The sequence below is a fragment of the Oncorhynchus mykiss genome, chromosome 24 (genome assembly GCF_057628025.1).
Source record: "Oncorhynchus mykiss isolate SJ-2025 chromosome 24, ASM5762802v1, whole genome shotgun sequence".
Lineage (NCBI taxonomy): Eukaryota > Metazoa > Chordata > Actinopteri > Salmoniformes > Salmonidae > Oncorhynchus > Oncorhynchus mykiss.
Window position 1 is genome coordinate 27,673,926 of NC_143045.1, and position 22,221 is coordinate 27,696,146.

General features: G+C 44.3%; 1 pseudogene; it reads left to right on the forward strand.

The window, feature by feature from the left end:
• Nucleotides 1-1,592: 1,592 nt before the first annotated feature.
• LOC149972414 (putative serine protease F56F10.1) lies at nt 1,593-17,453 on the forward strand (annotated as a pseudogene).
• The last annotated feature ends 4,768 nt before the right edge of the window (nt 17,454-22,221 follow it).

The following is a 22,221-nucleotide window of genomic DNA, read 5'->3' on the forward strand; positions in this document are numbered from 1 at the left end:
GCTGAGTATAAGACTGTATCATCTGCATATAAATGAATGAAAGCACTTCCTACTGCCTGAGCTCTTGCTCCCAGACAAACTAAGAAACTTCTTTGCTTGCTTTGAGGACAATACAGTGCCACTGACACGGCCCACTACCAAAACCTGCGGGCTCTCCTTCACCGCAGCCAACATGAGTAAAGCAATTAAACGATGCCTAACGGCATCCCTAGCCGAGTCCTCAGAGCATGCGCAGACCAGCTGGCTGGTGTGTTTGCGGACATATTCAATCAATCCCTATCCCAGTCTGCTGTTCCCACATGCTTCAAGAGGGCCACCATTGTGCCTGTTCCCAAGAAAGCAAAGGTAACTGAGCTAAACGACTATCGCCCTGTAGCACTCACTTCCGTCATCCTGAAGTACTTTGAGAGACTAGTCAAGGATTATATCACCAACACCCTACCTGACACCCTAGACCCACTACAATTTGCTTACCGCCACAATAGGTCAACAGACTATGCAATCGCAATCACACTTTACAGATGCACAATCGAGAGCATCCTGTCGGGCTGTATCACCGCCTGGTACGGCAACTTCTCCGCCCACAACCATAAGGCTCTCCAGAGGGTAGTGAGGTCTGCACAACGCATCACCGGGGGCAAACTGCCTGCCCTCCAGGACACCTACACCACCTGATGTCACAAGAAGGCCAAAAAGATCATCAAGGACAACAACCACCCGAGCCACTGAATGTTCACCCAGTTATCATCCAGAAGGCGAGATCAGTACAGGTGGGACCGAAAGACTGAAAAACAGCTTCTATCTCAAGGCCATCAGACTGTTAAACTCTAGCCACTTTAATAATAAAAATTAGATTTAATCAATTTATCACTAGTCACTTCAAACAATGTCACTTTATATAATGTTTACATACCCTACATTACTCATCTCATATGTACAGTTGAAGTCGGAAGTTTACATACATTTAGGTGGAGTCATTAAAACTCGTTTTTCAACCACTCCAGAAATTTCTTGTTAACAAACTATTGTTTCAGCAAGTCGCTAAGGACATCTACTTTGTGCATGACACAAGTCATTTTTCAAACAATTGTTTACAGACAGATTATTTCACTTATAATTTACTGCATCACAATTCCAGTGGGTCAGAAGTTTGCATACACTAAATTGACAGTTCCTTTTCAGAGCTTGGAAAATGTCCCCAAATTATGTTATGGCTTTAGAAGCTTCAGAAAGGCTAATTGACATCATTTGAGTCAATTGGAGGTTTCACCTGTGGATGTATTTCAAGGCCTACCTTCAAACTCAGTGCATCTTTGCTTGAAGTCATGGGAAAATCAAAAGAAATCAGCCAAGACCTCAGCAAAAAAATTGTAGACCTCCACAAGTCTGGTTCATCCTTGGGAGCAATTTCCAAACGCCTGAAAGAACCACGTTCATCTGTACAAACAATAGTATGCAAGTATAAACACCATGGGACCACGCAGCCGTCATTCCGCTCAGGAAGGAGGCGTGTTCTGTCTCCTAGAGATGAATGTACTTTCTTGCGAAACGTGCAAATCAATCCCAGAACAACACCAAAGGACCTCATAAAGATGCTGGAGGAAACAAGTACAAAAGTATCTATAGCCACAGTAAAGCGAGTCCTATATCGACATAACCTGAAAGACCACTCAGCAAGGAAGAAGCCACTGCTCCAAAAACCCCATAAAAAAGCCAGACTACGGTTTGCAACTGCACATGGGGACAAAGATCATTCTTTCTGGAGAAATGTCCTCTAGTCTGATGAAACAGAAATAGAACTGTTTGGTCATAATGACCATCGTTATGTTTGGAGTAAAAAGGGGGAAGCTTGCAAGCTGAAGAACACCATCCCAACCGTGAAGCACGAGGGTGGCAGCATCATGTTGTGGGGGTGCTTTGCTGTAGGAGGGTCTGGTGCACTTCACAAAATAGACGGCATCATGAGGAGGAAAATTACATGGATTTATTGAAGCAACATCTCAAGACATCAGTCAGGAAGTTAAAGCTTGGTCGCAAATGGGTCTTCCAAATGGACAATGACCCCAAGCATACATCCAAAGTTGTGGCAAAATGGCTTAAAGACAACAAAGTCAAGGTATTGGAGTGGCCATCACAAAGCCCTGACCTCAATCCCATAGAAAGTTTGTGAGCAGAACTGAAAAAGCGTGTGCGAGCAAGGAGGCCTACAAACCTGACTCAATTATACCAGCTCTGTCAGGAGGAATGGGCCAAAATTCACCCAACTTATTGTGGGAAGCTTTTGGAAGGCTACCCGAAACATTTGACCCAAGTTAAACAATTTAAAGGCAATGCTACCGAATACTAATTGAGTGTATGTATACTTCTGACCCACTGGGAATGTGATGAAATAAATAAAATGGTCTACCGTATCAAAAGCTTTGGCCAAGTCAATAAAAATAGCAGCACAACATTGCTTAAAATCAAGAGCAATGGTGATGTCAATGAGGACCTTTAAGTTTGCAGTGACACATTCATAACCTGAGCGGAAACCAAATTGCATACCGGAGGGAATACTATAGATATCAAGAAAGCCAGTCAGTTGATTATTGACAAGTTTTTCCAACACTTTTGATAAACAGGGCAAAAATAGAAATAGGCCTATAACAGTTAGGATCAGCTTGATCTCCCCCTTTAATTAAAGGATGAACCCTGGCTGCCTTCCAAGCAATGGGAACCTCCCCAGAAAAGAGAAACAGGTTAAAAAGGTCAGAGATAGGCTTGGCGAAGATAGGGACAGCAACCTTAAAGAAGAAAGGGTCTAAACCATCTGATCCAGATGTTTTTTTGGGGGTCAAGTTTCGGGAGCTCCTCTAGCACCTCAGACTCAGTGACTGCCTGCAGGGAGAAACTTTGTAGTGGGGCAGGGGAAAAAGAGGGAGAAGCATCGGGGATAGTCGCATTAGAAGGTGTGGGAGATGAGGAAATGTTGGTCGGGCAAGGAGGCATGGCTGAGTCAAATAGGAATCCTGACTTAATAAAGTGGTGATTAAAGAGCTCAGCCATGTGCTTCTCGTCAGTAACAACCACATCATCAACTTTAAGGGACATGGGCAGCTGTGAGGAGGGTTTATTCTCCAGGTCTTTAAACGTTTTCTAGAGCTTCTTGGGGTTAGACCCACAGAGAGAGAACTGCTCCTTAAAGTTACTGACTTTGGCCTTCAGGATAGCCTGAGTGCACTTATTTCTCATTTTCCTGAACAAAAGCCAGTCAGCCTGAGTATGCGTGTGCCAAGCCTTTCGCCAAATGTAATTCTTGAGGTGGAGTAACTCTGCAAGATCACGGTCAAACCAGGGGCTGAACCTGTTTTTAATTCTCATTTTCTTTATGGGGGCGTGTTTGTTAACAATACCACTGAAAATATAAAAAAAGAAGGTCCAAGCGTCTTCGACAGAGAGGATCAAGCTGATTCTATACCATTTTACAAATATCACATGCCTTTCTATTTCCATAAGAGTACTTGAAACGTTTTCTATGGTATTTCCTCTTCGTTTTCCCAGCCCGTCAACATGGCCTTTGAAGCTCTCATAGATTTAACTTTTGCATGTCTGTGTGTCCTTGGTGATGTTTTTTTTTAAAGGTAACAGAAAAAAAGAGAAAGATCTGCATCTTCTAATGATGTCCAGGAGGGAAAGGCAAACCTGTCTTTCAGCAGCAATGGATTACCCAAAAACTGGACAACTTCAAAGGTGCAGACAGTCGAGTGTGGAATCAAGTCAGTTCTGACATTTCATTCTATTCTTATTTGCACTGCAGTATATGGAGAGATCAATTACCAGTGAGATGTTAAAAGTCTACTGTCTAGGTGTGATCAAGAGTGTTAGTTCATGCATAACACAACATATTGTTTAATACATTGCCAGAAATTCCTCGTAAGTGAGACGCACTACAGAGCTGGGGGATTGGTGGTGATTGGCGGAGGGCGGAGAGGGTCCAATCAATGCCGAATGGATGGCCATGAACCCCGGTTCGGCCTGGATTCCTTATACCAAGAAGCTCGGCGCCCACTATCTTATGGTAGACCACAGTTTCTACGGCGACAGTTATCCCATGGCGTAAGTTTATTGATTGTTTTTTATGTATGTTTAGATTTGACCTAGAAATGTATACTGCGCTTCCATCACTTTATTATGGTGGCTGTTCTACATCAAATGACCGCTAGGTAGCAGTGTTCCATTGAAAGGTGAGCCCACTGTTCAAAGTGTCCTGTGCTCTCTCAATCTGAATGTAATTTTACTGATGGATATCTGTTATTATTTCAAATCAAATCAAATTTATTTATATAGCCCTTCGTACATCAGCTGATATCTCAAAGTGCTGTACAGAAACCCAGCCTAAAACCCCAAACAGCAAGCAATGCAGGCGTAGAAGCACGGTGGCTAGGAAAAACTCCCTAGAAAGGCCAAAACCTAGGAAGAAACCTAGAGAGGAACCAGGCTATGTGGGGTGGCCAGTCCTCTTCTGGCTGTGCCGGGTGGAGATTATAACAGAACATGGTCAAGATGTTCAAATGTTCATAAATGACCAGCATGGTCGAATAATAATGAGGCAGAACAGTTGAAACTGGAGCAGCAGCACAGTCAGGTGGACTGGGGACAGCAAGGAGTCATCATGTCAGGTATTCCTGGGGCATGGTCCTAGGGCTCAGGTCCTCCGAGAGAGAGAAAGAAAGAGAGAATTAGAGAGAGCATATGTGGGATGGCCAGTCCTCTTCTGGCTGTGCCGGGTGGAGATTATAACAGAACATGGCCAAGATGTTCAAATGTTCATAAATGACCAGCATGGTCGAATAATTATAAGGCAGAACAGTTGAAACTGGAGCAGCAGCACGGCCAGGTGGACTGGGGACAGCAAGGAGTCATCATGTCAGGTAGTCCTGGGGCATGGTCCTAGGGCTCAGGTCCTCCGAGAGAGAGAAAGAGAGAAGGAGATAATTAGAGAACGCACACTTAGATTCACTGGACACCGAATAGGACAGGAGAAGTACTCCAGATATAACAAACTGACCCTAGCCCCCCGACACATAAACTACTGCAGCATAAATACTGGAGGCTGAGACAGGAGGGGTCAGGAGACACTGTGGCCCCATCCGAGGATACCCCCGGACAGGGCCAAACAGGAAGGATATAACCCCACCCACTTTGCCAAAGCACAGCCCCCACACAACCCAGACAGGATGACCACATCCTATTTGTATCTGGCTAGTTCAAAGAAACTAGTGGGATTGATTGACGTGGCATTGCATGCAGAGTATATAAATAGTCAACCAAGTGCTGAGTGAGGCTCTCAGACTGGCATCCTCCTGACTTGATTGACCCATTGTCTGTCTTGTCCCTTACAGTGACATGAGCACAGATAATCTATGGTTTCTCAGCAGTCAACAAGCTCTGGCTGACCTGGCTCACTTCCGCGCTGTCATCACCAAACAACGGGGCTTGACCAACAGCAAGTGGGTGGCATTCGGCGGGATCGTACCTAGGCACGCTGGCAGCCCGATCCTGACTCAAGTACTCCCACCTGATTTATTCTGCTGTGGCAAGCAGCGAGCCTCTCCACACCACGGTCAACTTCTCAGGTAATAATAACACACACACAGTAATCCTCCTTTTTCTCTGTCATCTGTATATTCTCACTCTAATTTGACCTGTACTCAGGCTTGTCCATCTCCCCATCGCTCTTTCTCTCCATGACCAGTGTGTCACTCTGCCTGGGGGAGTATCAGGGCATTACAAGATACCTGGAGGAGGGTGTCACTTAACCATTTTACACATTTGTCTGAAATGAACGTAAGTATATCACTCAATAAACAGCTGAGAGTCATAACAAAAGGTTGAGTCTGGATTGGGCCGTAGTTTCCTGGACTTGCCCTTTACCTCCCGGCGAGTATTCAGGAGATCTCAGTGTTTGGAATGTTTCACCTTGCTGAATGTAGATCCCAGGGATATCCTTGCTATGGAATAGTGAACTGGAAATAGTCATGCACTGAATATGAGTCTGTCACTATCAGTGGAGGCTGCTGAGGGAAGGACGACTCATAATGATGGCTGGAAACCACGGTTGATACCATTCCAGCCATTATTATGAGCCGTCCTCCCCTCAGCAGCCTCCACTGGTCACTATGTGTATTAGAGTTGAGGATAATGGCCAGTGTTGTATACCATGGAGGGCAGGTAGAGGAATGTGGGTGGATGGGGAAGAGTGAAGGGTCCTCTCTAGGTAGTTGTCTTTGGCTTTCTCTTCTTTTCTCTCTTCTATTGTCTCACTGGTTTATTGAGGAAGACTACAAGGGTGTCACCAAGGCAACAGTGTTTTGGAACATGGACATCTATAAAAACACACTGATCTCTTTTGATGAGACTGGGAACATTTCAAGATCAACCAACACACACAAACACAGAAGCTCAGTTGGGAACACTGCACTGATGTCATATTTCTCCCAGTCCACGCAAGTTTCTATTTCCCAACAAGCATCAGGTCATTGTGGTTTAGTGAGTGTTTTTTGCCCTTAATTTTTTTACCCTTTCACTTGCTTGTCTAAACAAGGCTCACTTTCTCCACTGTAAAGATGATATTTTTTTACAAAGTCATAAAGGTTGAAATAATGAGGTTATTATTGGGGTGACCACTAATGGAGCTGGCCTGTGCCCGTACTGAGACTGAGACACTTGGAAAACTCTTTTAACTCTGAACACTATGATATTCTAAATAAGGTTCAGGTTATTTGAACAATACTCCTACACACTGTTTAAGTATAACATTGGGAGGCTGTTATATATACAGTATATACAATCCACTCATTATATGTTATGACATGCCTTACTGGCTCTGTGTTGGAACAGTTACCATGTCTTCATAGAACCCAGAGTGCCTTCTAAAGAAGGCTTTTGACACCCTGCAGGAGTGCATCAGACCCCAACAATATCACCAAAGACTTCAAGTACTACACCTCTCCTCTTTTCCCTGCTTCTCCCTCCCTCCACATCTCACAATATACTGTAGCACACAAACATATTCACTCCCTCACTCAGTCATTCTCATCTCCCTGGTATATTACAGAAGAGTTCCAGTAAGAAAAATCACTACATGATACAGAATGACAAGGAATACCACAGAACAGGTGTGTGGTGTGGCTGAGCACAAACAGTTGTGTTATTAAATTGGGGTCAAGTGCCAGGAAATGATCCAGTCACTCCCCTCCTAGCTGCCCTGTCCTAAGAGTGTGTTGATGGTGCTGGTCTGAGATGGGGTCTGGTTTCAGCTCACCCCTCTAGACCTTCAAGGTCTCCATTGGCAGCTTGAGATATTAGAATGTCGGACACGCTCTAGAATCCGTCGAAATGCCATGGTATCCTGTCTCTTAGAATCTCTCTGAAAGGCATTGGTGCTCCAGGCAGACAAAGGAATCACTCTCCACATCTTCATTCAGTCCCTCTCCCTCTTATCCTTCCCCCTCCCTCTTATCCTTCCCTCTCCCTCTTATCCTTCCCTCTCCCTCTTATCCTTCCCCCTCCCTCTTATCCTTCCCCCTTATCCTCCTCCTTCCCTCTTATCCTTCCCCATCCATCTTATCCTCCCCCTTATTCTTCCCTCTCGTCCTTCTCCCTCCCTCTTATCCTCCCCTTCCCTCTTATTCTTCCCTCTAATCCTTCCCCCTCCCTCTTATCCTTCCCCTCCCTCTTATCCCTCCGCCTCTCTCTTATCTTTAACTCTTATCCTTCCCTCTCCCTTTCAATCCAAGATGGCGTAGCAGCAAGACGTGTTTGTTTTTGTCCCGTTATTGTCCCATGTAAATATTCAGATTTTTTCTTTTTTTTCTGTATACATTTCAATCTCTTTTTCCATGTTCAAATTAAATATACCTTCCTGCAACCCGCCTCACCCAACATAGTACAGATCTACTATTTTTTTTTACCTTATAACTGGAACCTCCATCAGAAGCTAGCTACTAGCTATTTAGTCATTGTTATCCACTGCTAGCAGTCTTTACCTTTAGCACAGACACCAGACACTTTAGCCCAGATAGCCCCGATAATATCTGCCAGTCTGCACAGCGCGATATCAACCCGGAGCATACCTGACTGCTCTGGACCATTCCACCGGATCATCACAGCTAGCTAGCTGCTACCGAGTGGCTATCATCCTTGTCCAGAAGCAAGCACCAGTTAGCCTCGAGCTAGGCCCATTCCCCCGGCTAGCAAACAAAGTACACCAACTACAACACCTCTCTTGCCAATTGGCCTGGACCCTTTGTCGACATGGAGCCCTGCCGATCCATCACGACTGGTCTGCTGACGTCTCTCGGCCGATGTGCTCTCAACTGGCCTCTGCTTCATTGATGTTGGTGAGGACCCAGATACTAGCCCCGGCCTGCTAGCTCTCTGAGCGCCGTGTCTCCCGCTCGCCTAGTGTAGTGACGACTGCCGCGGGGCTCCCTGTTTCGTCCATTGCTGCTTATTGGACCCTATGATCACTCGGGTACACAGCTGATGCCTGCTGGACTGTTCATTAACACGGTACTTCATTTAGTTTATCTATCGGCCCCAGCCTCAAACTCAGGCCCTGTGTGTAGCTAACTGACCCTCTCTGCCCATTCAATGCCATTTACCCGTTGTTGTTGTCTTATCTGTTTATCCGTTGTAGTCTTAGCCCTCCCAATCAACACCTGTGATTGCTTTATGCCTCCCTCTGTCAATATGCCTTGTATACGGTTGTTTAGGGTAGCTCTCATTGTTTTGTTTTTCTGCGGAACCCCTAGTCCCGCTCTACATGTCTCGGTTAGCTCCCTTGCCCCACCCCCCACATATGCAGAGACCGCACCTAGCTTAACTGGCGCTTCCAGAGATGCAGCCTCTCTCACCGTCACCCAATGCCTAGGTTTACCTCCACTGTACTCGCACCCTACCATGCCCTTGTCTGTGCATTATGCTCTGAATCTATCCTACCACGCCCAGAAGTCTGCTTCTTTTACTCTCTGTTCCCGAACGCACTAGGCAACCAGTTCTTATAGACTTTAGCGTACCCTTATCCTACTCTTCCTCTGTTCCTCTGGTGATGTAGAGGTTAACCCAGGCCCTGTGTGTCCCCAGGCACTCTCATTTGTTGACTTCTGTAACCGGAAAAGCCTTGGGTGCATATGCAGACTGCATGTTAACATCAGAAACCTCCTCCTTATGTTTGCTTTATTCACTGCTTTAGCACACTCCGCAAACCCTGATATCCTAGCCGTGTCTGAATCCTGGCTTAGGAAGGCCACCAAAAATTCTGAAATTTCCATCCCCAATTACAACATTTTCCGTCAAGATAGAACTGCTAAAGGGGGCGGAGTTGCAATCTACTGTAGAGATAGCCTGCAGAGTTCTGTCCTACTATCCAAGTCTATGCCCAAACAGTTTGAGCTACTACTTTTAAAAATCCATCTCTCCAGAAATAAGTCTCTCACTGTTGATTGCCCCCCATCTATCTTCAGAACTTGTGCTGTTAGGTGACCTAAACTGGGATATGCTTAACACCCCGGCCGTCCTACAATCTAAGCTAGATGCCCTCAATCTCACACAAATTATCAAGGAACCTACCAGCTACAACTCCAAATCCGTAAACATGGGCACCCTCATAGATATCATCCTGACCAACTTGCTCTCTAAATACACCTCTGCTGTTTTCAACCAGGATCTCAGAGGTCCCTGCCTCATTGCCTGCGTCCGTTATGGGTCCGCGGTCAAACGACCACCCCTCATCACTGTCAAACGCTCCCTAAAACACTTCTGCGAGCAGGCCTTTCTAATCGACCTGGCCCGGGTATCCTGGAAGGATACTGACCTCATCCCATCAGTAGAGGATGCCTGGTTGTTCTTCAAAAGTGCCTTCCTCACCATCTTAAAAAAGCACACCCCTTTCAAAAAATTCAGAACTAAGAACAGATATAGCCCTTGGTTCACTCCAGACTTGACTGCCCCTGACCAGCACAAAAACATCATGTGGCGCACTGCACTAGCTTCGAATAGTCCCCGCGATATGCAACTTTTCAGGGAAGCCAGGAAACAATATACACAGTCAGTTAGGAAAGCAAAGGCTAGCTTTTTCAAACAGAAATTTGCATTCTGCAGCACTAATTCCAAAAAGTTTTGTGACACTGTAAAGTCCATGGAGAATAAGAGCACCTCCTCTCAGCTGCCCACTACACTGAGGCTAGGAAACACTGTCACCACCGATAAATCCACGATAATCGAGAATTTCAATAAGCATTTCTCTACTGCTGGTCACGCTTTCCACCTGGTTACCCCAACACCGGCCAACAGCTCTGCACCCCCCGCAGCAACTGGCCATAGCCCTCCCGGCTTCTCTTTCACCCAAATCCAGACAGCTGATGTCCTGAAAAGGCTGCAGAATCTGGATCCCTGCAAATCAGCCGGGCTTGACAATCTGGACCCTCTCTTCCTAAAATTATCCGCCGCCATTGTCGCAACCTCTATTACTAGTCTGTTCAACCTCTCTCTCATATTTCTGAGATTCCTAAAGATTGGAAAGCGGCCGTGGTCATCCCCCTCGTCAAAGGGGGAGACACTCTAGACCCAAACTGTTACAGACCTATATCCATCCTGCCCTGCCTTTCTAAAGTCTTCGAAAAGCCAAGTGAACAAACAGATCACCGACCATCTTGAACCCCACCGTACCTTCTCCGCTATGCAATCCGGTTTCAGAGCTGGTCACGGGTGTACCTCAGCCACGCTCAAGATCCTAAACGATATCACAACCACCATCGATAAATACAGTACTGTGCAGCCGTCTTCATCGACCTGGCCAAGGCTTTCTACTCTGTCAATCAACGTATTCTTATTAGACTCAACAGCCTTGGTTTCTCTAATGATTGCCTTGCCTGGTTCACTAACAACTTCTCAGATAGAGTTCAGTGTGTCAAATCAGAGGGCCTGTTGTCTGGACCACTGGCAATCTCTATGGGGGTGCCACAGGGTTCAATTCTCGGGCCGACTCTTTTCTCTGTATATATCAATTATGTCGCTCTTGCTGCGGATGATTCTTTGATCCACTTCTATGCAGACGACACCATTCTGTATACATCTGGCCCTTCTTTGGACACTGTGTTAACAAACATCCAGACGAGCTTTGATGCCATACAACTCTCTTTCCATGGCCTCCAACTGCTCTTAAGCATTAGTAAAACTAAATGCATGCTCTTCAACCGATCGCTGCCCGCACCCGCCTGCCCGCCTAGCATCACTATTCTGGACAGTTCTGACTTAGAATATGTGGACAACTATAAATACCTAGGTGTCTGGCTAGACTGTAAACTCTCCTTCCAGACTCATATCGAGCATCTCCAATCCAAAATGAAATCTAGAATCGGCTTCCTATTTGCAACAAAGCATCCTTCACTCATGCTGCTCCTTCACCATTCCTTGACTTCGGCGACGTCATTCACAAAATAGCCTCCAACACTCTACTCAGCAAATTGGATGGAGTCTATCACAGTGCCATCCGTTTTGTCACCAAAGCCCCATATACTACCCACCATTGCGACCTGTATGCTCTCATTGGCTGGTCCTCGCTACATATTCGCCGCCAAACCCATTGGCTCCGGGTCATCTATAAGTCTTTGCTAGGTAAAGCTCTGCCTTATCTCAGCTCACAGGTCACCATAGCAACACCCACCCACAGCACACACTCCAGCAGGTATATTTCACTGGTCATTCCCAAAGCCAACACCCCCTTTGGCCACCTTTCCTTCCAGTTCTCTGCTGCCAATGACTGGAACGAATTGCAAAAATCACTGAAGTTGGAGACTTATCTCCCTCACTAACTTCAAGCATCAGCTGTCAGAGCAGCTTACCGATCGCTGCAGCTGTACATAGCCCATCTGTAAATAGCCCATCCGTAAATAGCCCAGTCAACCTACTACCCACCTACTACCCAAGTATTTCTACTTGCACATTCTCATCTGCACATCTATCACTCCAGTGTTAATTGCTAAATTGTAATTACTTCGCCACTATGGCCTATTTATTGCCTTACCTCCTCACTTAATTTGCACACACTGTATACAGATTTTCTATTGTGTTATTGACTCTATGTTTGTTTATTCTATGTGTAGCTCTGTGTTGTTTTTGTCGCGCTGCTTTGCTTTATCTTGGCCAGGTCACAGTTGTAAATGAGAACTTGTTCTCAACCGGCCTACCTGGTTAAATAAAGGTGAAATAAAAAAATCCCTCCCTCTTATCCTTCCCCCTCCTTCTTATCCATCCCTCATATCCTTCCTCCTCCCTCTTATCCATCCCTCCCTCCCTCTTCTCCTTCCCCCTCCCTCTTCTCCTTCCCCGTCCCTCTTCTCCTTCCCCCTCCCTCTTATCCTTCCCTCTTCCCTCTTATCATTCCCTCTCCCTCTTCCCTCTAATTCTTCCCGCACCCTCTTATTTTTCCATATCCCTCTCACCTCCCCTCTTATCCTTCCCTCCCTCTTCTCCTTCCCTCCCTTTTATTCTTCTCTCTCCCTCTTATTCTTCCCTCTGCCTCTTATCCTTCCCTCTCCCTCTTATCCTTCCCTCTCCCTCTTATCCTTCCCTCTCCCTCTTCTCCTTCCCCCTCCCTCTTATCCTTCCCTCTTCCCTCTTATCATTCCCTCTCCCTCTTCCCTCTAATTCTTCCCGCACCCTCTTATTTTTCCATATCCCTCTCACCTCCCCTCTTATCCTTCCCTCCCTCTTCTCCTTCCCTCCCTTTTATTCTTCTCTCTCCCTCTTATTCTTCCCTCTGCCTCTTATCCTTCCCTCTCCCTCTTATCCTTCCCTCTCCCTCTTATCCTTCCATCTCCCTCTTATCCTTCTCTCTCCCTCTTATCCTTCCCTCTCCCTCTTCCCTCTTATCCTTCCCTCTTCCCCTTCCCTCTTATCCTTCCATCTCCCTCCTAGCTCACCTCGACTCTAATTTGCTTTCCCTGTTTTTTTACATTCTTGTACTCTTTCATTCCCATTTTACGTCATGTTCTCGTTCTCTTTATTTTACCTCTATTTTTCTTTCACTCTTATCTTTATCGCTGTTGTAGAATTTCTTGGTGTGTTTGTAGACATGGCAGTGAAAGGATTTTAATCAAATTTGGGTGTGTGTGTGCTGTCCTTAGTTACATTGGTCTTTGGCTTAATGGGCAGTCTCTTATTACTGCATGTTCTCTATGTGCTTGTTCCTGGTTGTCATAGTGACTGTATGGTCATTTTATATGGTGAACGAGTGGGCTAAGACTGCTTTATTAGTCTGGTTACTGATGTCAGACTAACACACACACACCATGCATTTGTCTGGGCAGCACCCTGACCACACTGTACAAGCGCACACACAGAAATATACACATGTAGGCCATGTCACCGTCTGTCCAGTTTTCTAACCACCAGATACCTCTGAAAGACAGCGTCTGAGGCGCTCTGTCATGGGTCATCTCCAAAGTCAACATGTGACCTCAAAACTCGAGGCTGGTACCGGGCCTGTTGTGGGCGGTGACTCATGACAACACAAACAACAACAACCCTCTGTGACTTGGACAACAGTACCTCACACAAGGGCTTTTGGATGATGATAATTGCCAGCCAAATGACCGTGGTCACCAAAATAGCTGTTAGAATAGCTATACATGTGTGTTCGTGTGTGTGTATACAGTTTAAGTCGGACGTTTACATACACCTTGGACAAATACAATTAAACTCAGTTTTTCACAATTCCTGACATTTAAGCCTAGTAAAAATTCCCAATTCCTGACATTTAATCCTAGTAAAAATTCCCTGTCTTAGGTCAGTTAGGATCCCCACTTTATTTTAAGAATGTGAAATGTCAGAATAATAGTAGAGAGAATGATTTATTTCAGCTTTTATTTTTTTCATCACATTCCCAGTGGGTCAGAAGTTTACATAAACTCAATTAGTATTTGGTAGCATTACCTTTACATTGTTTAACTTGGGTCAAACGTTTCAGGTAGCCTTCCACAAGCTTCCCATGTTACGTTGGGTGAATTTTGGCCCATTCCTCCTGACAGAGCTGGTGTAACTGAGTCAGATTTGTAGGCCTCCTTGCTCACACACACTTTTTCAGTTCTGCCCACAAACGTTCTATGGGATTGAGGTCAGGGCTTTGTGATGGCCACTCCAATACCTTGACTTTGTTGTCCTTTAGCCATTTTGCCACAACTTTGGAAGTATGCTTGGAGCCATTGTCCATTTGGAAGACCCATTTGCGACCAAGCTTTAACTTCCTGACTGATGTCTTGAGATGTTGCTTCAATATATCCACATACTTATCCTACCTCATGATGCCATCTATTTTGTGAAGTGCACAAGACCCTTCTGCAGCAAAGCACCCCCACAACATGATGCTGCCACCCCCGTGATTCACTTTGGGATGGTGTTCTTCAGCTTGCAAGCGTTCCCTTTTTCCTCCAAACATAACAACAGTATTTATTGCCAAACAGTTATATTTTTCACAACGTTCTATGACGACTACGTGGTCCCATGGTGTTTATACTTGCGTACTATTGTTTGTACAGATGAACGTGGTACCTTCAGGTGTTTGGAAATTGCTGCCAAGGATGAACCAGACTTGTGGAGGTCTACAATTTTTTCTATGAGGTCTTGAATGATTTCTTTTGATTTTCCCATGATGTCAAGCAGAGGCGCTGAGTTTGAAGGTAGGCCTTGAAATACATCCACAGTTACACCTCCAATTGACTCAATGATGTCAATTAGCCTATCAGAAGCTTCTAAAGCCATAACATAATTGCATAAGGGTTTTCTAATGATCAATTAGCCTTTTAAAATGATAAACTTGGATTAGCTAACACAACGTGCCATTGGAACACAGGAGTGATGGTTGCTGTTAATGGGCCTCGGTGAGCCTATGTAGATATTCCATTAAAAATCAGCCGTTTCCAGCTACAATTGTCATTTACAACATTAACAATGTCTACACTGTATTTCTGATCAATTTGATGTTATTTTAATGGACAATTTTTTTAAATTTCTTTCAAAAACAAGGACATTTCTAAGTGACCCCAAACTTTTGAACGGTAGTGTATATATAATTAAGAGGCACATTTTCTCCTCCTCTGCTCCTGACTGCATGTGCTGCCATAGAAATAGAATGAATAGAACGGGCATCCCCATTCAAGTCAATGATGGCATAATGGGTGGACTGCGGGGAGCAAAGCAGGAAGTAAAAGCAGGAAGTGTACCTATCAATAAGTGCTGTGATTTGTTGATTCAACTCAACTGACATTATAGAAGTTACATTCCATTGTGTGAGCCACATAAGTTAACATCATTTGATTGAACATTTTACCATGGAAATTATTATCACAATACCAGGCAGCCATTGCAAATGTACCCATGAGTTTACCTGGCAAATTGCCTGGGTTAGGGTGTAATATGAATAGAATGACAGTAAAACCATTATGCTATGTATTTGCTGAGTAGTTAGCTGAAATTCAATGCGATTGTGTTCATTTTACACTTTGATGGCACTGCTACCATTCACTCCCAGTCATTTTCGCGTCGGCCCTTGTCCAATGAATTAGTTTATTTTCTAGCTGATGTCTAATGTCTATACTGTCATCAGCAGTGGCCCTCGGTCTCTGTAACACACAGCTCTCAGTCTCTCAGCTTATGTTCCAAACTGCAGATCCAGTCAGTGAAGGACCGGCGTATATCCTAGATGCCCTGGCAGACAACATTATGAACACAGTCCAATACGACAAAAACAATAGACTATTTATTTTGAGGTAAGAGAGGTTTGTGGACAGTATTATTTCAGGGTATAAGTAGCCTGGTTGACCTATGAGAGGAACTATTTTGAGTGAGGGTTAGGATAGTTTGGGGGTGAAATGGGACAGGTAGCTCAAAGCTGAAGCCCAAGGGAGGAAATAAAACCGCCATTGTTCCAATGTGAGAGGCCCAGGGTTGTGGCCTAGAAAATAGGCTCTCCTGCCAGTTCACTGGGCTTTCATGCACACCTATCCGAAACTGTGCACCCTCTCATAACCAAGTAGTGTCTGTCTTTCCATTAGGGGGGGGGGGGGGGGGGGCAGAGCTTAGAGATGGGCTATCTGACCATTTCCCCAGAGGTTTGTTGTGGTCACCATGGTGATTCACTCTGTGGGCTGTTGCTGGTGGAGATGTGAGTGTGATTACCAATAAGGAACAAAAGAGTCTTCATGTTCAAACAGGCTCCAGTTTCCTTCCCTCAGAGCAGAGAGCTGCTTTAAAAGGGGTGTTGTTGTATGGTCTCCACAGAACAACACACTAATAGAGTGATTGGTAGGCTCCAGTTTCCTTCCCTCAGAGCAGAGAGCTGCTTTAAAAGGGGTGTTGTTGTATGGTCTCCACAGAACAACACACTAATAGAGTGATTGGTAGGCTCCAGTTTCCTTCCATCAGAGCTGAGAGCTGCTTTAAAAGGGGTGTTGTTGTATGGTCTCCACAGAACAACACACTAATAGAGTGATTGGTAGGCTCCAGTTTCCTTCCCTCAGAGTAGAGAGCTGCTTTAAAAGGGGTGTTGTTGTATGGTCTCCACAGAACAACACACTAATAGAGTGATTGGTAGGCTCCAGTTTCCTTCCCTCAGAGCAGAGAGCTGCTTTAAAAGGGGTGTTGTTGTATGGTCTCCACAGAACAACACACTAATAGAGTGATTGGTAGGCTCCAGTTTCCTTCCCTCAGAGCAGAGAGCTGCTTTAAAAGGGGTGTTGTTGTATGGTCTCCACAGAACAACACACTAATAGAGTGATTGGTAGGCTCCAGCGCCATAGAGGGGTGGATAGGGCCTGGGGGTTCTGGTACCACTGAGGAATTTGAATAGGGATCAAAGCAGATTGGGGGGGGGGGGGGGGGGGGGTGTAATCTAACCATTGAAGCAATGTGTGGCTCATAAAATAGGAAGGAAATTATGTAATCTTATGAAACAATGTTTATAAGGTTCCTCTTTTTCCATGTATTAACTTAATATAGCAGAGATACAAATGTAGACTTCCTGTGTAGAACCCAGTTGTAGTAAATATGTAACTAACTAAAGAACTCAGGTTTACCGTAGCTGTTTAGCATACTTAGTAGAAATGTATAGCTCTGTATGATACCAGTGAAGGAGATACATAGCAGTAGTCAATGAGATTCTACAGACTTCCACCCACAGTAAGTAACCATTATGTTTGTGTCATTGCTGCGTGTGTTGTACACCAGCTGCACCATTAAGACTGTGTGGGGTGATGTTCATTGGCTCTTTTGGAGAGCCGTACTACTGCTTCACTGCTTTTGTTAGCCTCAGAACCATGATCCACCTTCTTAAGCCCTGTTTTAAAGACCTCACCTACAACGCCAACCTTCAGGACCTCAGGAACACATCTTATAGCGGACACCAGGGGAGGTGAAGGGGGAGAGTGGCTGGAGCGGGGGTTGGGGGAGAAGGGGTGTGGAGAGTTGAGGGGGGAAGGGGTAGAGCCTCTCTCTGGGGATATACAGAACAAGTCAAAAGTTTGGACACCTAGTCATTCAAGGGTTTCTCTTTATTTGTACTATTTTCTACATTGTAGAATAACAGTGAAGACATCAAAACTATTGTAACGTTTGTCGTCGGAAGGTGACCAAGGTGCAGCGTAGTAGGCATACATTATTTTATTTAAATGTTCCACCAAGAAAAAAACAATAAACAATACAACGAACAAAAAGCTTCGTCGTGCAAACTACATGCACTCAAACAACGACAAGATCCCACACTGAAGGAGGGAAAAAGAGCTGCCTAAGTATGATCCCCAATCAGAAACAATGCCCACCCAAATCACACTCTGACCTAAGCAAACATAGAGAATAACAAGGATCTCTAAGGTCAGGGCGTGACAACTATGAAATAACACAAGGAATCAAAAAAGTGTTAAACAAATCGAAACATATTTTAGATTATTCAAAGTAGCCACTCTTTGCCTTGACAGCTTTGCACACTCCTGGCATTCTCTCAATCAGCTTCAGCTTCCCCTGGAATGCTTTTCCAACAGTCTTGAAGGAGTTCCCACATATGCTGAGAACTTGCTGGCTGCTTTTCCTTCACTCTGCGGTCCAACTCATCCCAAACCATCTCAATTGGGTTGAGGTCGGTGATTGTGGAGGCCAGGTCAACTGATGCAGCACTCCATCACTCTTCTTCTTGGTAAAATAGCCCTTACACAGCCTGGAGGTGTGTTGTTTCATTGTCCCGTTGAAAAACAAATGATAGTCCCACTAAGTGCAAACCCAATGGAATGGCGTATCGCTTCAGAATGCTGGTTAAGTGTGCCTTGAATTCTAAATAAATTACTGACAGTGTCACCAGCAAAGCACCCCCACACCATAACACCTCCTCTTCCATGCTTCACGGTGGCAACCACACATACGGAGATCATCTGTTTACCTATTCTGCGTCTCACATAGACACAGCGGTTGGATCCAAAAATCTCAAAGTGGCACTCATCAGACCAAAGGACAGATTTCCACCGGTCTAATGTCCAGTGTTCGTGTTTATTGGCCAAAGCAAGTCTCTTCTTATTATTGGTGTCCTTTAGTAGTGGTTTCTTTGCACCAATTTGAGCATGAAGGCCTGATTCACGTAATCTCCTCTGAACAGTTGATGTTGACTGTCTGTTACTTGAACTCTGAAGCATTTATTTGTTCTGCAATCTGAGGCTGGTAACTCTAATGAAGTTATCCACTGCAGCAGAGGTAACTCCGGGTTAACGCCAGTCTCAACATCAACAGTGAAGAGGCGACTCTGGGATGCTGGCCTTCTAGGCAGAGTTGCAAAGAAAAAGCCATATCTCAGACTGGCCAATAAAAATAAAAGATTAAGATGGGCAAAAGAACACAGACACTGGACAGACAAAGATTGGAAAAAAGTGCTATGGACAGACTAATCTAAGTTTGAGGTGTTCGGATCACAAAGAAGAACATTCGTGAGACGCAGTAAAAATTAAAAGATGCTGGAGGAGTGATGACGCCATCTGTCAAGCATGGTGGAGGCAATGTGATGGTCTGGTAGTGCTTTGGTGGTGGTAAAGTGGGAGATTTGTACAGGGTAAAAGGGATCTTGAAGAAGGAAGGCTACCACTCCGTTTTGCAATGCCATGCCATACCTTGCGGGCGCCAATTTCCTCCTACATCAGGACAATGACCCAAAGCACAGCTCCAAACTATGCAAGAACTATTTAGGGAAGAAGCAGTCAGCTGGTATTCTGTGTTAATGGAGTGGCCAGCACAGTCACCGGATCTCAACCCTATTGAGCGGTTGTGGGAGCAGCTTGACCGTATGGTACATTAGAAGTGCACATCAACAGCCAGTAAAAAGGCTATCACTTAGAAATGGCTACAAAAAGACCCTCCCACAGTGACACAATGGATAGACATTGTAAAAGAAACACAACACATGGAGCGTATGACCTTTGCTTTAAGAACTCAAGAGGTCAGGAATACTGGGAAAAATGGGTTTCGTACTTGAAAAAGGTCTAATTCAAAGATGTCAATGTAACTAATATGATGAAGGTATGACGTGCACTGTAACTGCCAGATCTTTTTTTTTGTTCCTTTATTTTCCTTTGTGTTCCTACAATAAAAACAAAGTATAAAAAAAAGAAGTGCCCATCAAGCCAATCCAACTTGTGGGAGGTGCTTCAGGAAGAATGGGGTGAAAACACACTTACAACTAGAATGCTAAAGGTCTGCAAGGCTGTAACTGCTGCAAATGGAGGATTCTTTGACTAAAGCAAAGTTTAAAAGACAATTATTATTTATATTAAAAATCATTATTTATAACCTTGTCAACATCTTGACTATATTTCCTATGTATGTTTTCATGAAAAACAAGGATATTTCTAACTGACCCTAAACTTTTTAACAGTAGTGTTTTAACAAGAAAATGACCACAGTTGTATAATAGTGATTGTGCTATGAGAATTGAATGACTATTGATTATATCAATGTTGTAACGGCTGTCGTGGGATGAAGGAGAAGAGGACCAAAACGTAGCGTGGTAAGTGTCCATAATATATTTTAATAAAATAACACTGGACACAGAAAACAAAAGGAACAAGAGAAATAAATGAAAACCGAAACAGTCCCGTGTGGAACAAACACTGACAAGGAAAAATAATCACCCACAAAACACAGGTGGGAAAAGGCTACCTAAGTATGATTCTCAATCAGAGACAACGAATGACACCTTTCTCTGATTGAGAACCATACCAAACACATAAACACAACATAGAAAAAAGAACATAGACTACCCACCCCTACCCACACCCTGACCAAACTAAAACAAAGACATAACAAAGAAACTAAGGTCAGAACGTGACAAATGTAATGGTGTCCCCTTGTACATGACAAATACAACTAAAATAACACAGAAAGTAAGATAAATCAGATAATGTGATTTGATTTTACTTGGATCTCACAGTACATTCTTTCAAAATAAAGTGTATTTCCCAATCATTCTGAATAGTTTGTTTTCCAGATAGTCAGTGCACTTCACGTCTGACTGTCAGATGCTCTCTCTCTTGGCACTATGTCAGAAGGAGAACTATGATTATGTCCACCATAAAGACCAGAAGATGACGTGTCAAACACAAACATTCTGTAAATATAGTCACTCTACAGCAGAAGGGCTGTTACAGTATATCATCCTGACCATATTTTCCCTGGAAAATAATATATGTGAATATGTAGTACTTAAGAGCTTGAGATCCAGTGATCCAGCAAAATTCCTCCCTTCCTCCTGATCCTAACATAGCTGTTTTTCCCATGATGTCAAGTAAAGAGGCACTGAGTTTGAAGGTAGGCCTTGAAATACATCCATAGGTACACCTCCAATTGACTCCAATGATGACAATTAGCCTATCAGAAGCTTCTAAAGCCATGACGTAATTTTCTGGAATTTTCCAAGCTGTTTAAAGTCACAGTCAACTTAGTGTAAGTAATCTTCTGACCCACTGGAATTGTGATACACTGAATTATAAGTGAAATAATCTCTGTAGACAATTGTTGGAAAAATTACTTGTGTCATGCACAAAGTAGATGTCCTAACCGACTTGCCAAAACTATAGTTTGTTGACAAGAAATTTGTGGAGAGGTTGAAAAACAAGTTGTAATGTCTCCAACCTAAGTGTATGTAAATGTCCGACTTCAACTGTATGTCTGGATTTTCCCAAGTTTATACATTTGTTGGCAGACTTTTCTGAAATGGTGCATGCTGAAATTCAGTGTGAAACTTATGCAAGAGTTATAAATAAGGCCCCTGAAGTCTCCACCTGGGCAGAAGAGCAAAGGCTATGTCTCCGGGGTCTATTAAAGGGAAGGACAGAGAGGGCTCCAATATTTACTGTAGATATAGAGTAAGGGTCTATTAAAGGGGAAGGACAGAGATGGTTCTAATAACACCTGTAAATATACAGTACGGGTCGATTAAAGGGAAGGACAGAAAGGGCTCAAATATCTCCTATAGATATAACCAACAGTTGAGCATCTGTTATCAGCATACATGACTGTGCAGTCTGCAGGATCTGCTCTGCTTCTAGTTTCAGCAGCCTTTGAGCAGGACATGATGCCTCCCTCACCTGCTTTCATAACCTCATACTCCCCCTCCCCTTATTGAGCACACTGCCTCTTGATTACATGTACCTTCCCTCTTATTTAACTCAATTCCCCATACATTCACTAACACTTAAATAATCATGTATTTGTATTATGGTGGAGGGGGTATAACTGAGCCAGGGCAGGGCCCCTCCTGTATGTGTGTGTGTGTGTGTGTGTGTGTGTGTTTGTGTGTGTGTGTTTGGGCAGCACAAAGGTGAACAGAGGCACCGGGTGGTCCTTTTGTCCTGCCAACAGTTATCTGGGGGACCCATACAGGGGCCACGGGGGGCAATTGACTTACAATACAAGCTGTCTTCCAATGTCTCCATATTGAGTGGGGGAGAGGTGAAGTTTGAGTTGGCTACTTATAACTTTATGTTACAAACACTCTCTTCTGGGTCTGACATGTCATTGCTGGGTGAGAACACACCACTCCCTTGGGTGTGCATTAACAAAAATGAGTAAAGGCAATTAAGCACATTTTTTAAATAGGGCACCCACCACCTATCACATACACAAAGCTAAATGAAATACCTGAACCATTTT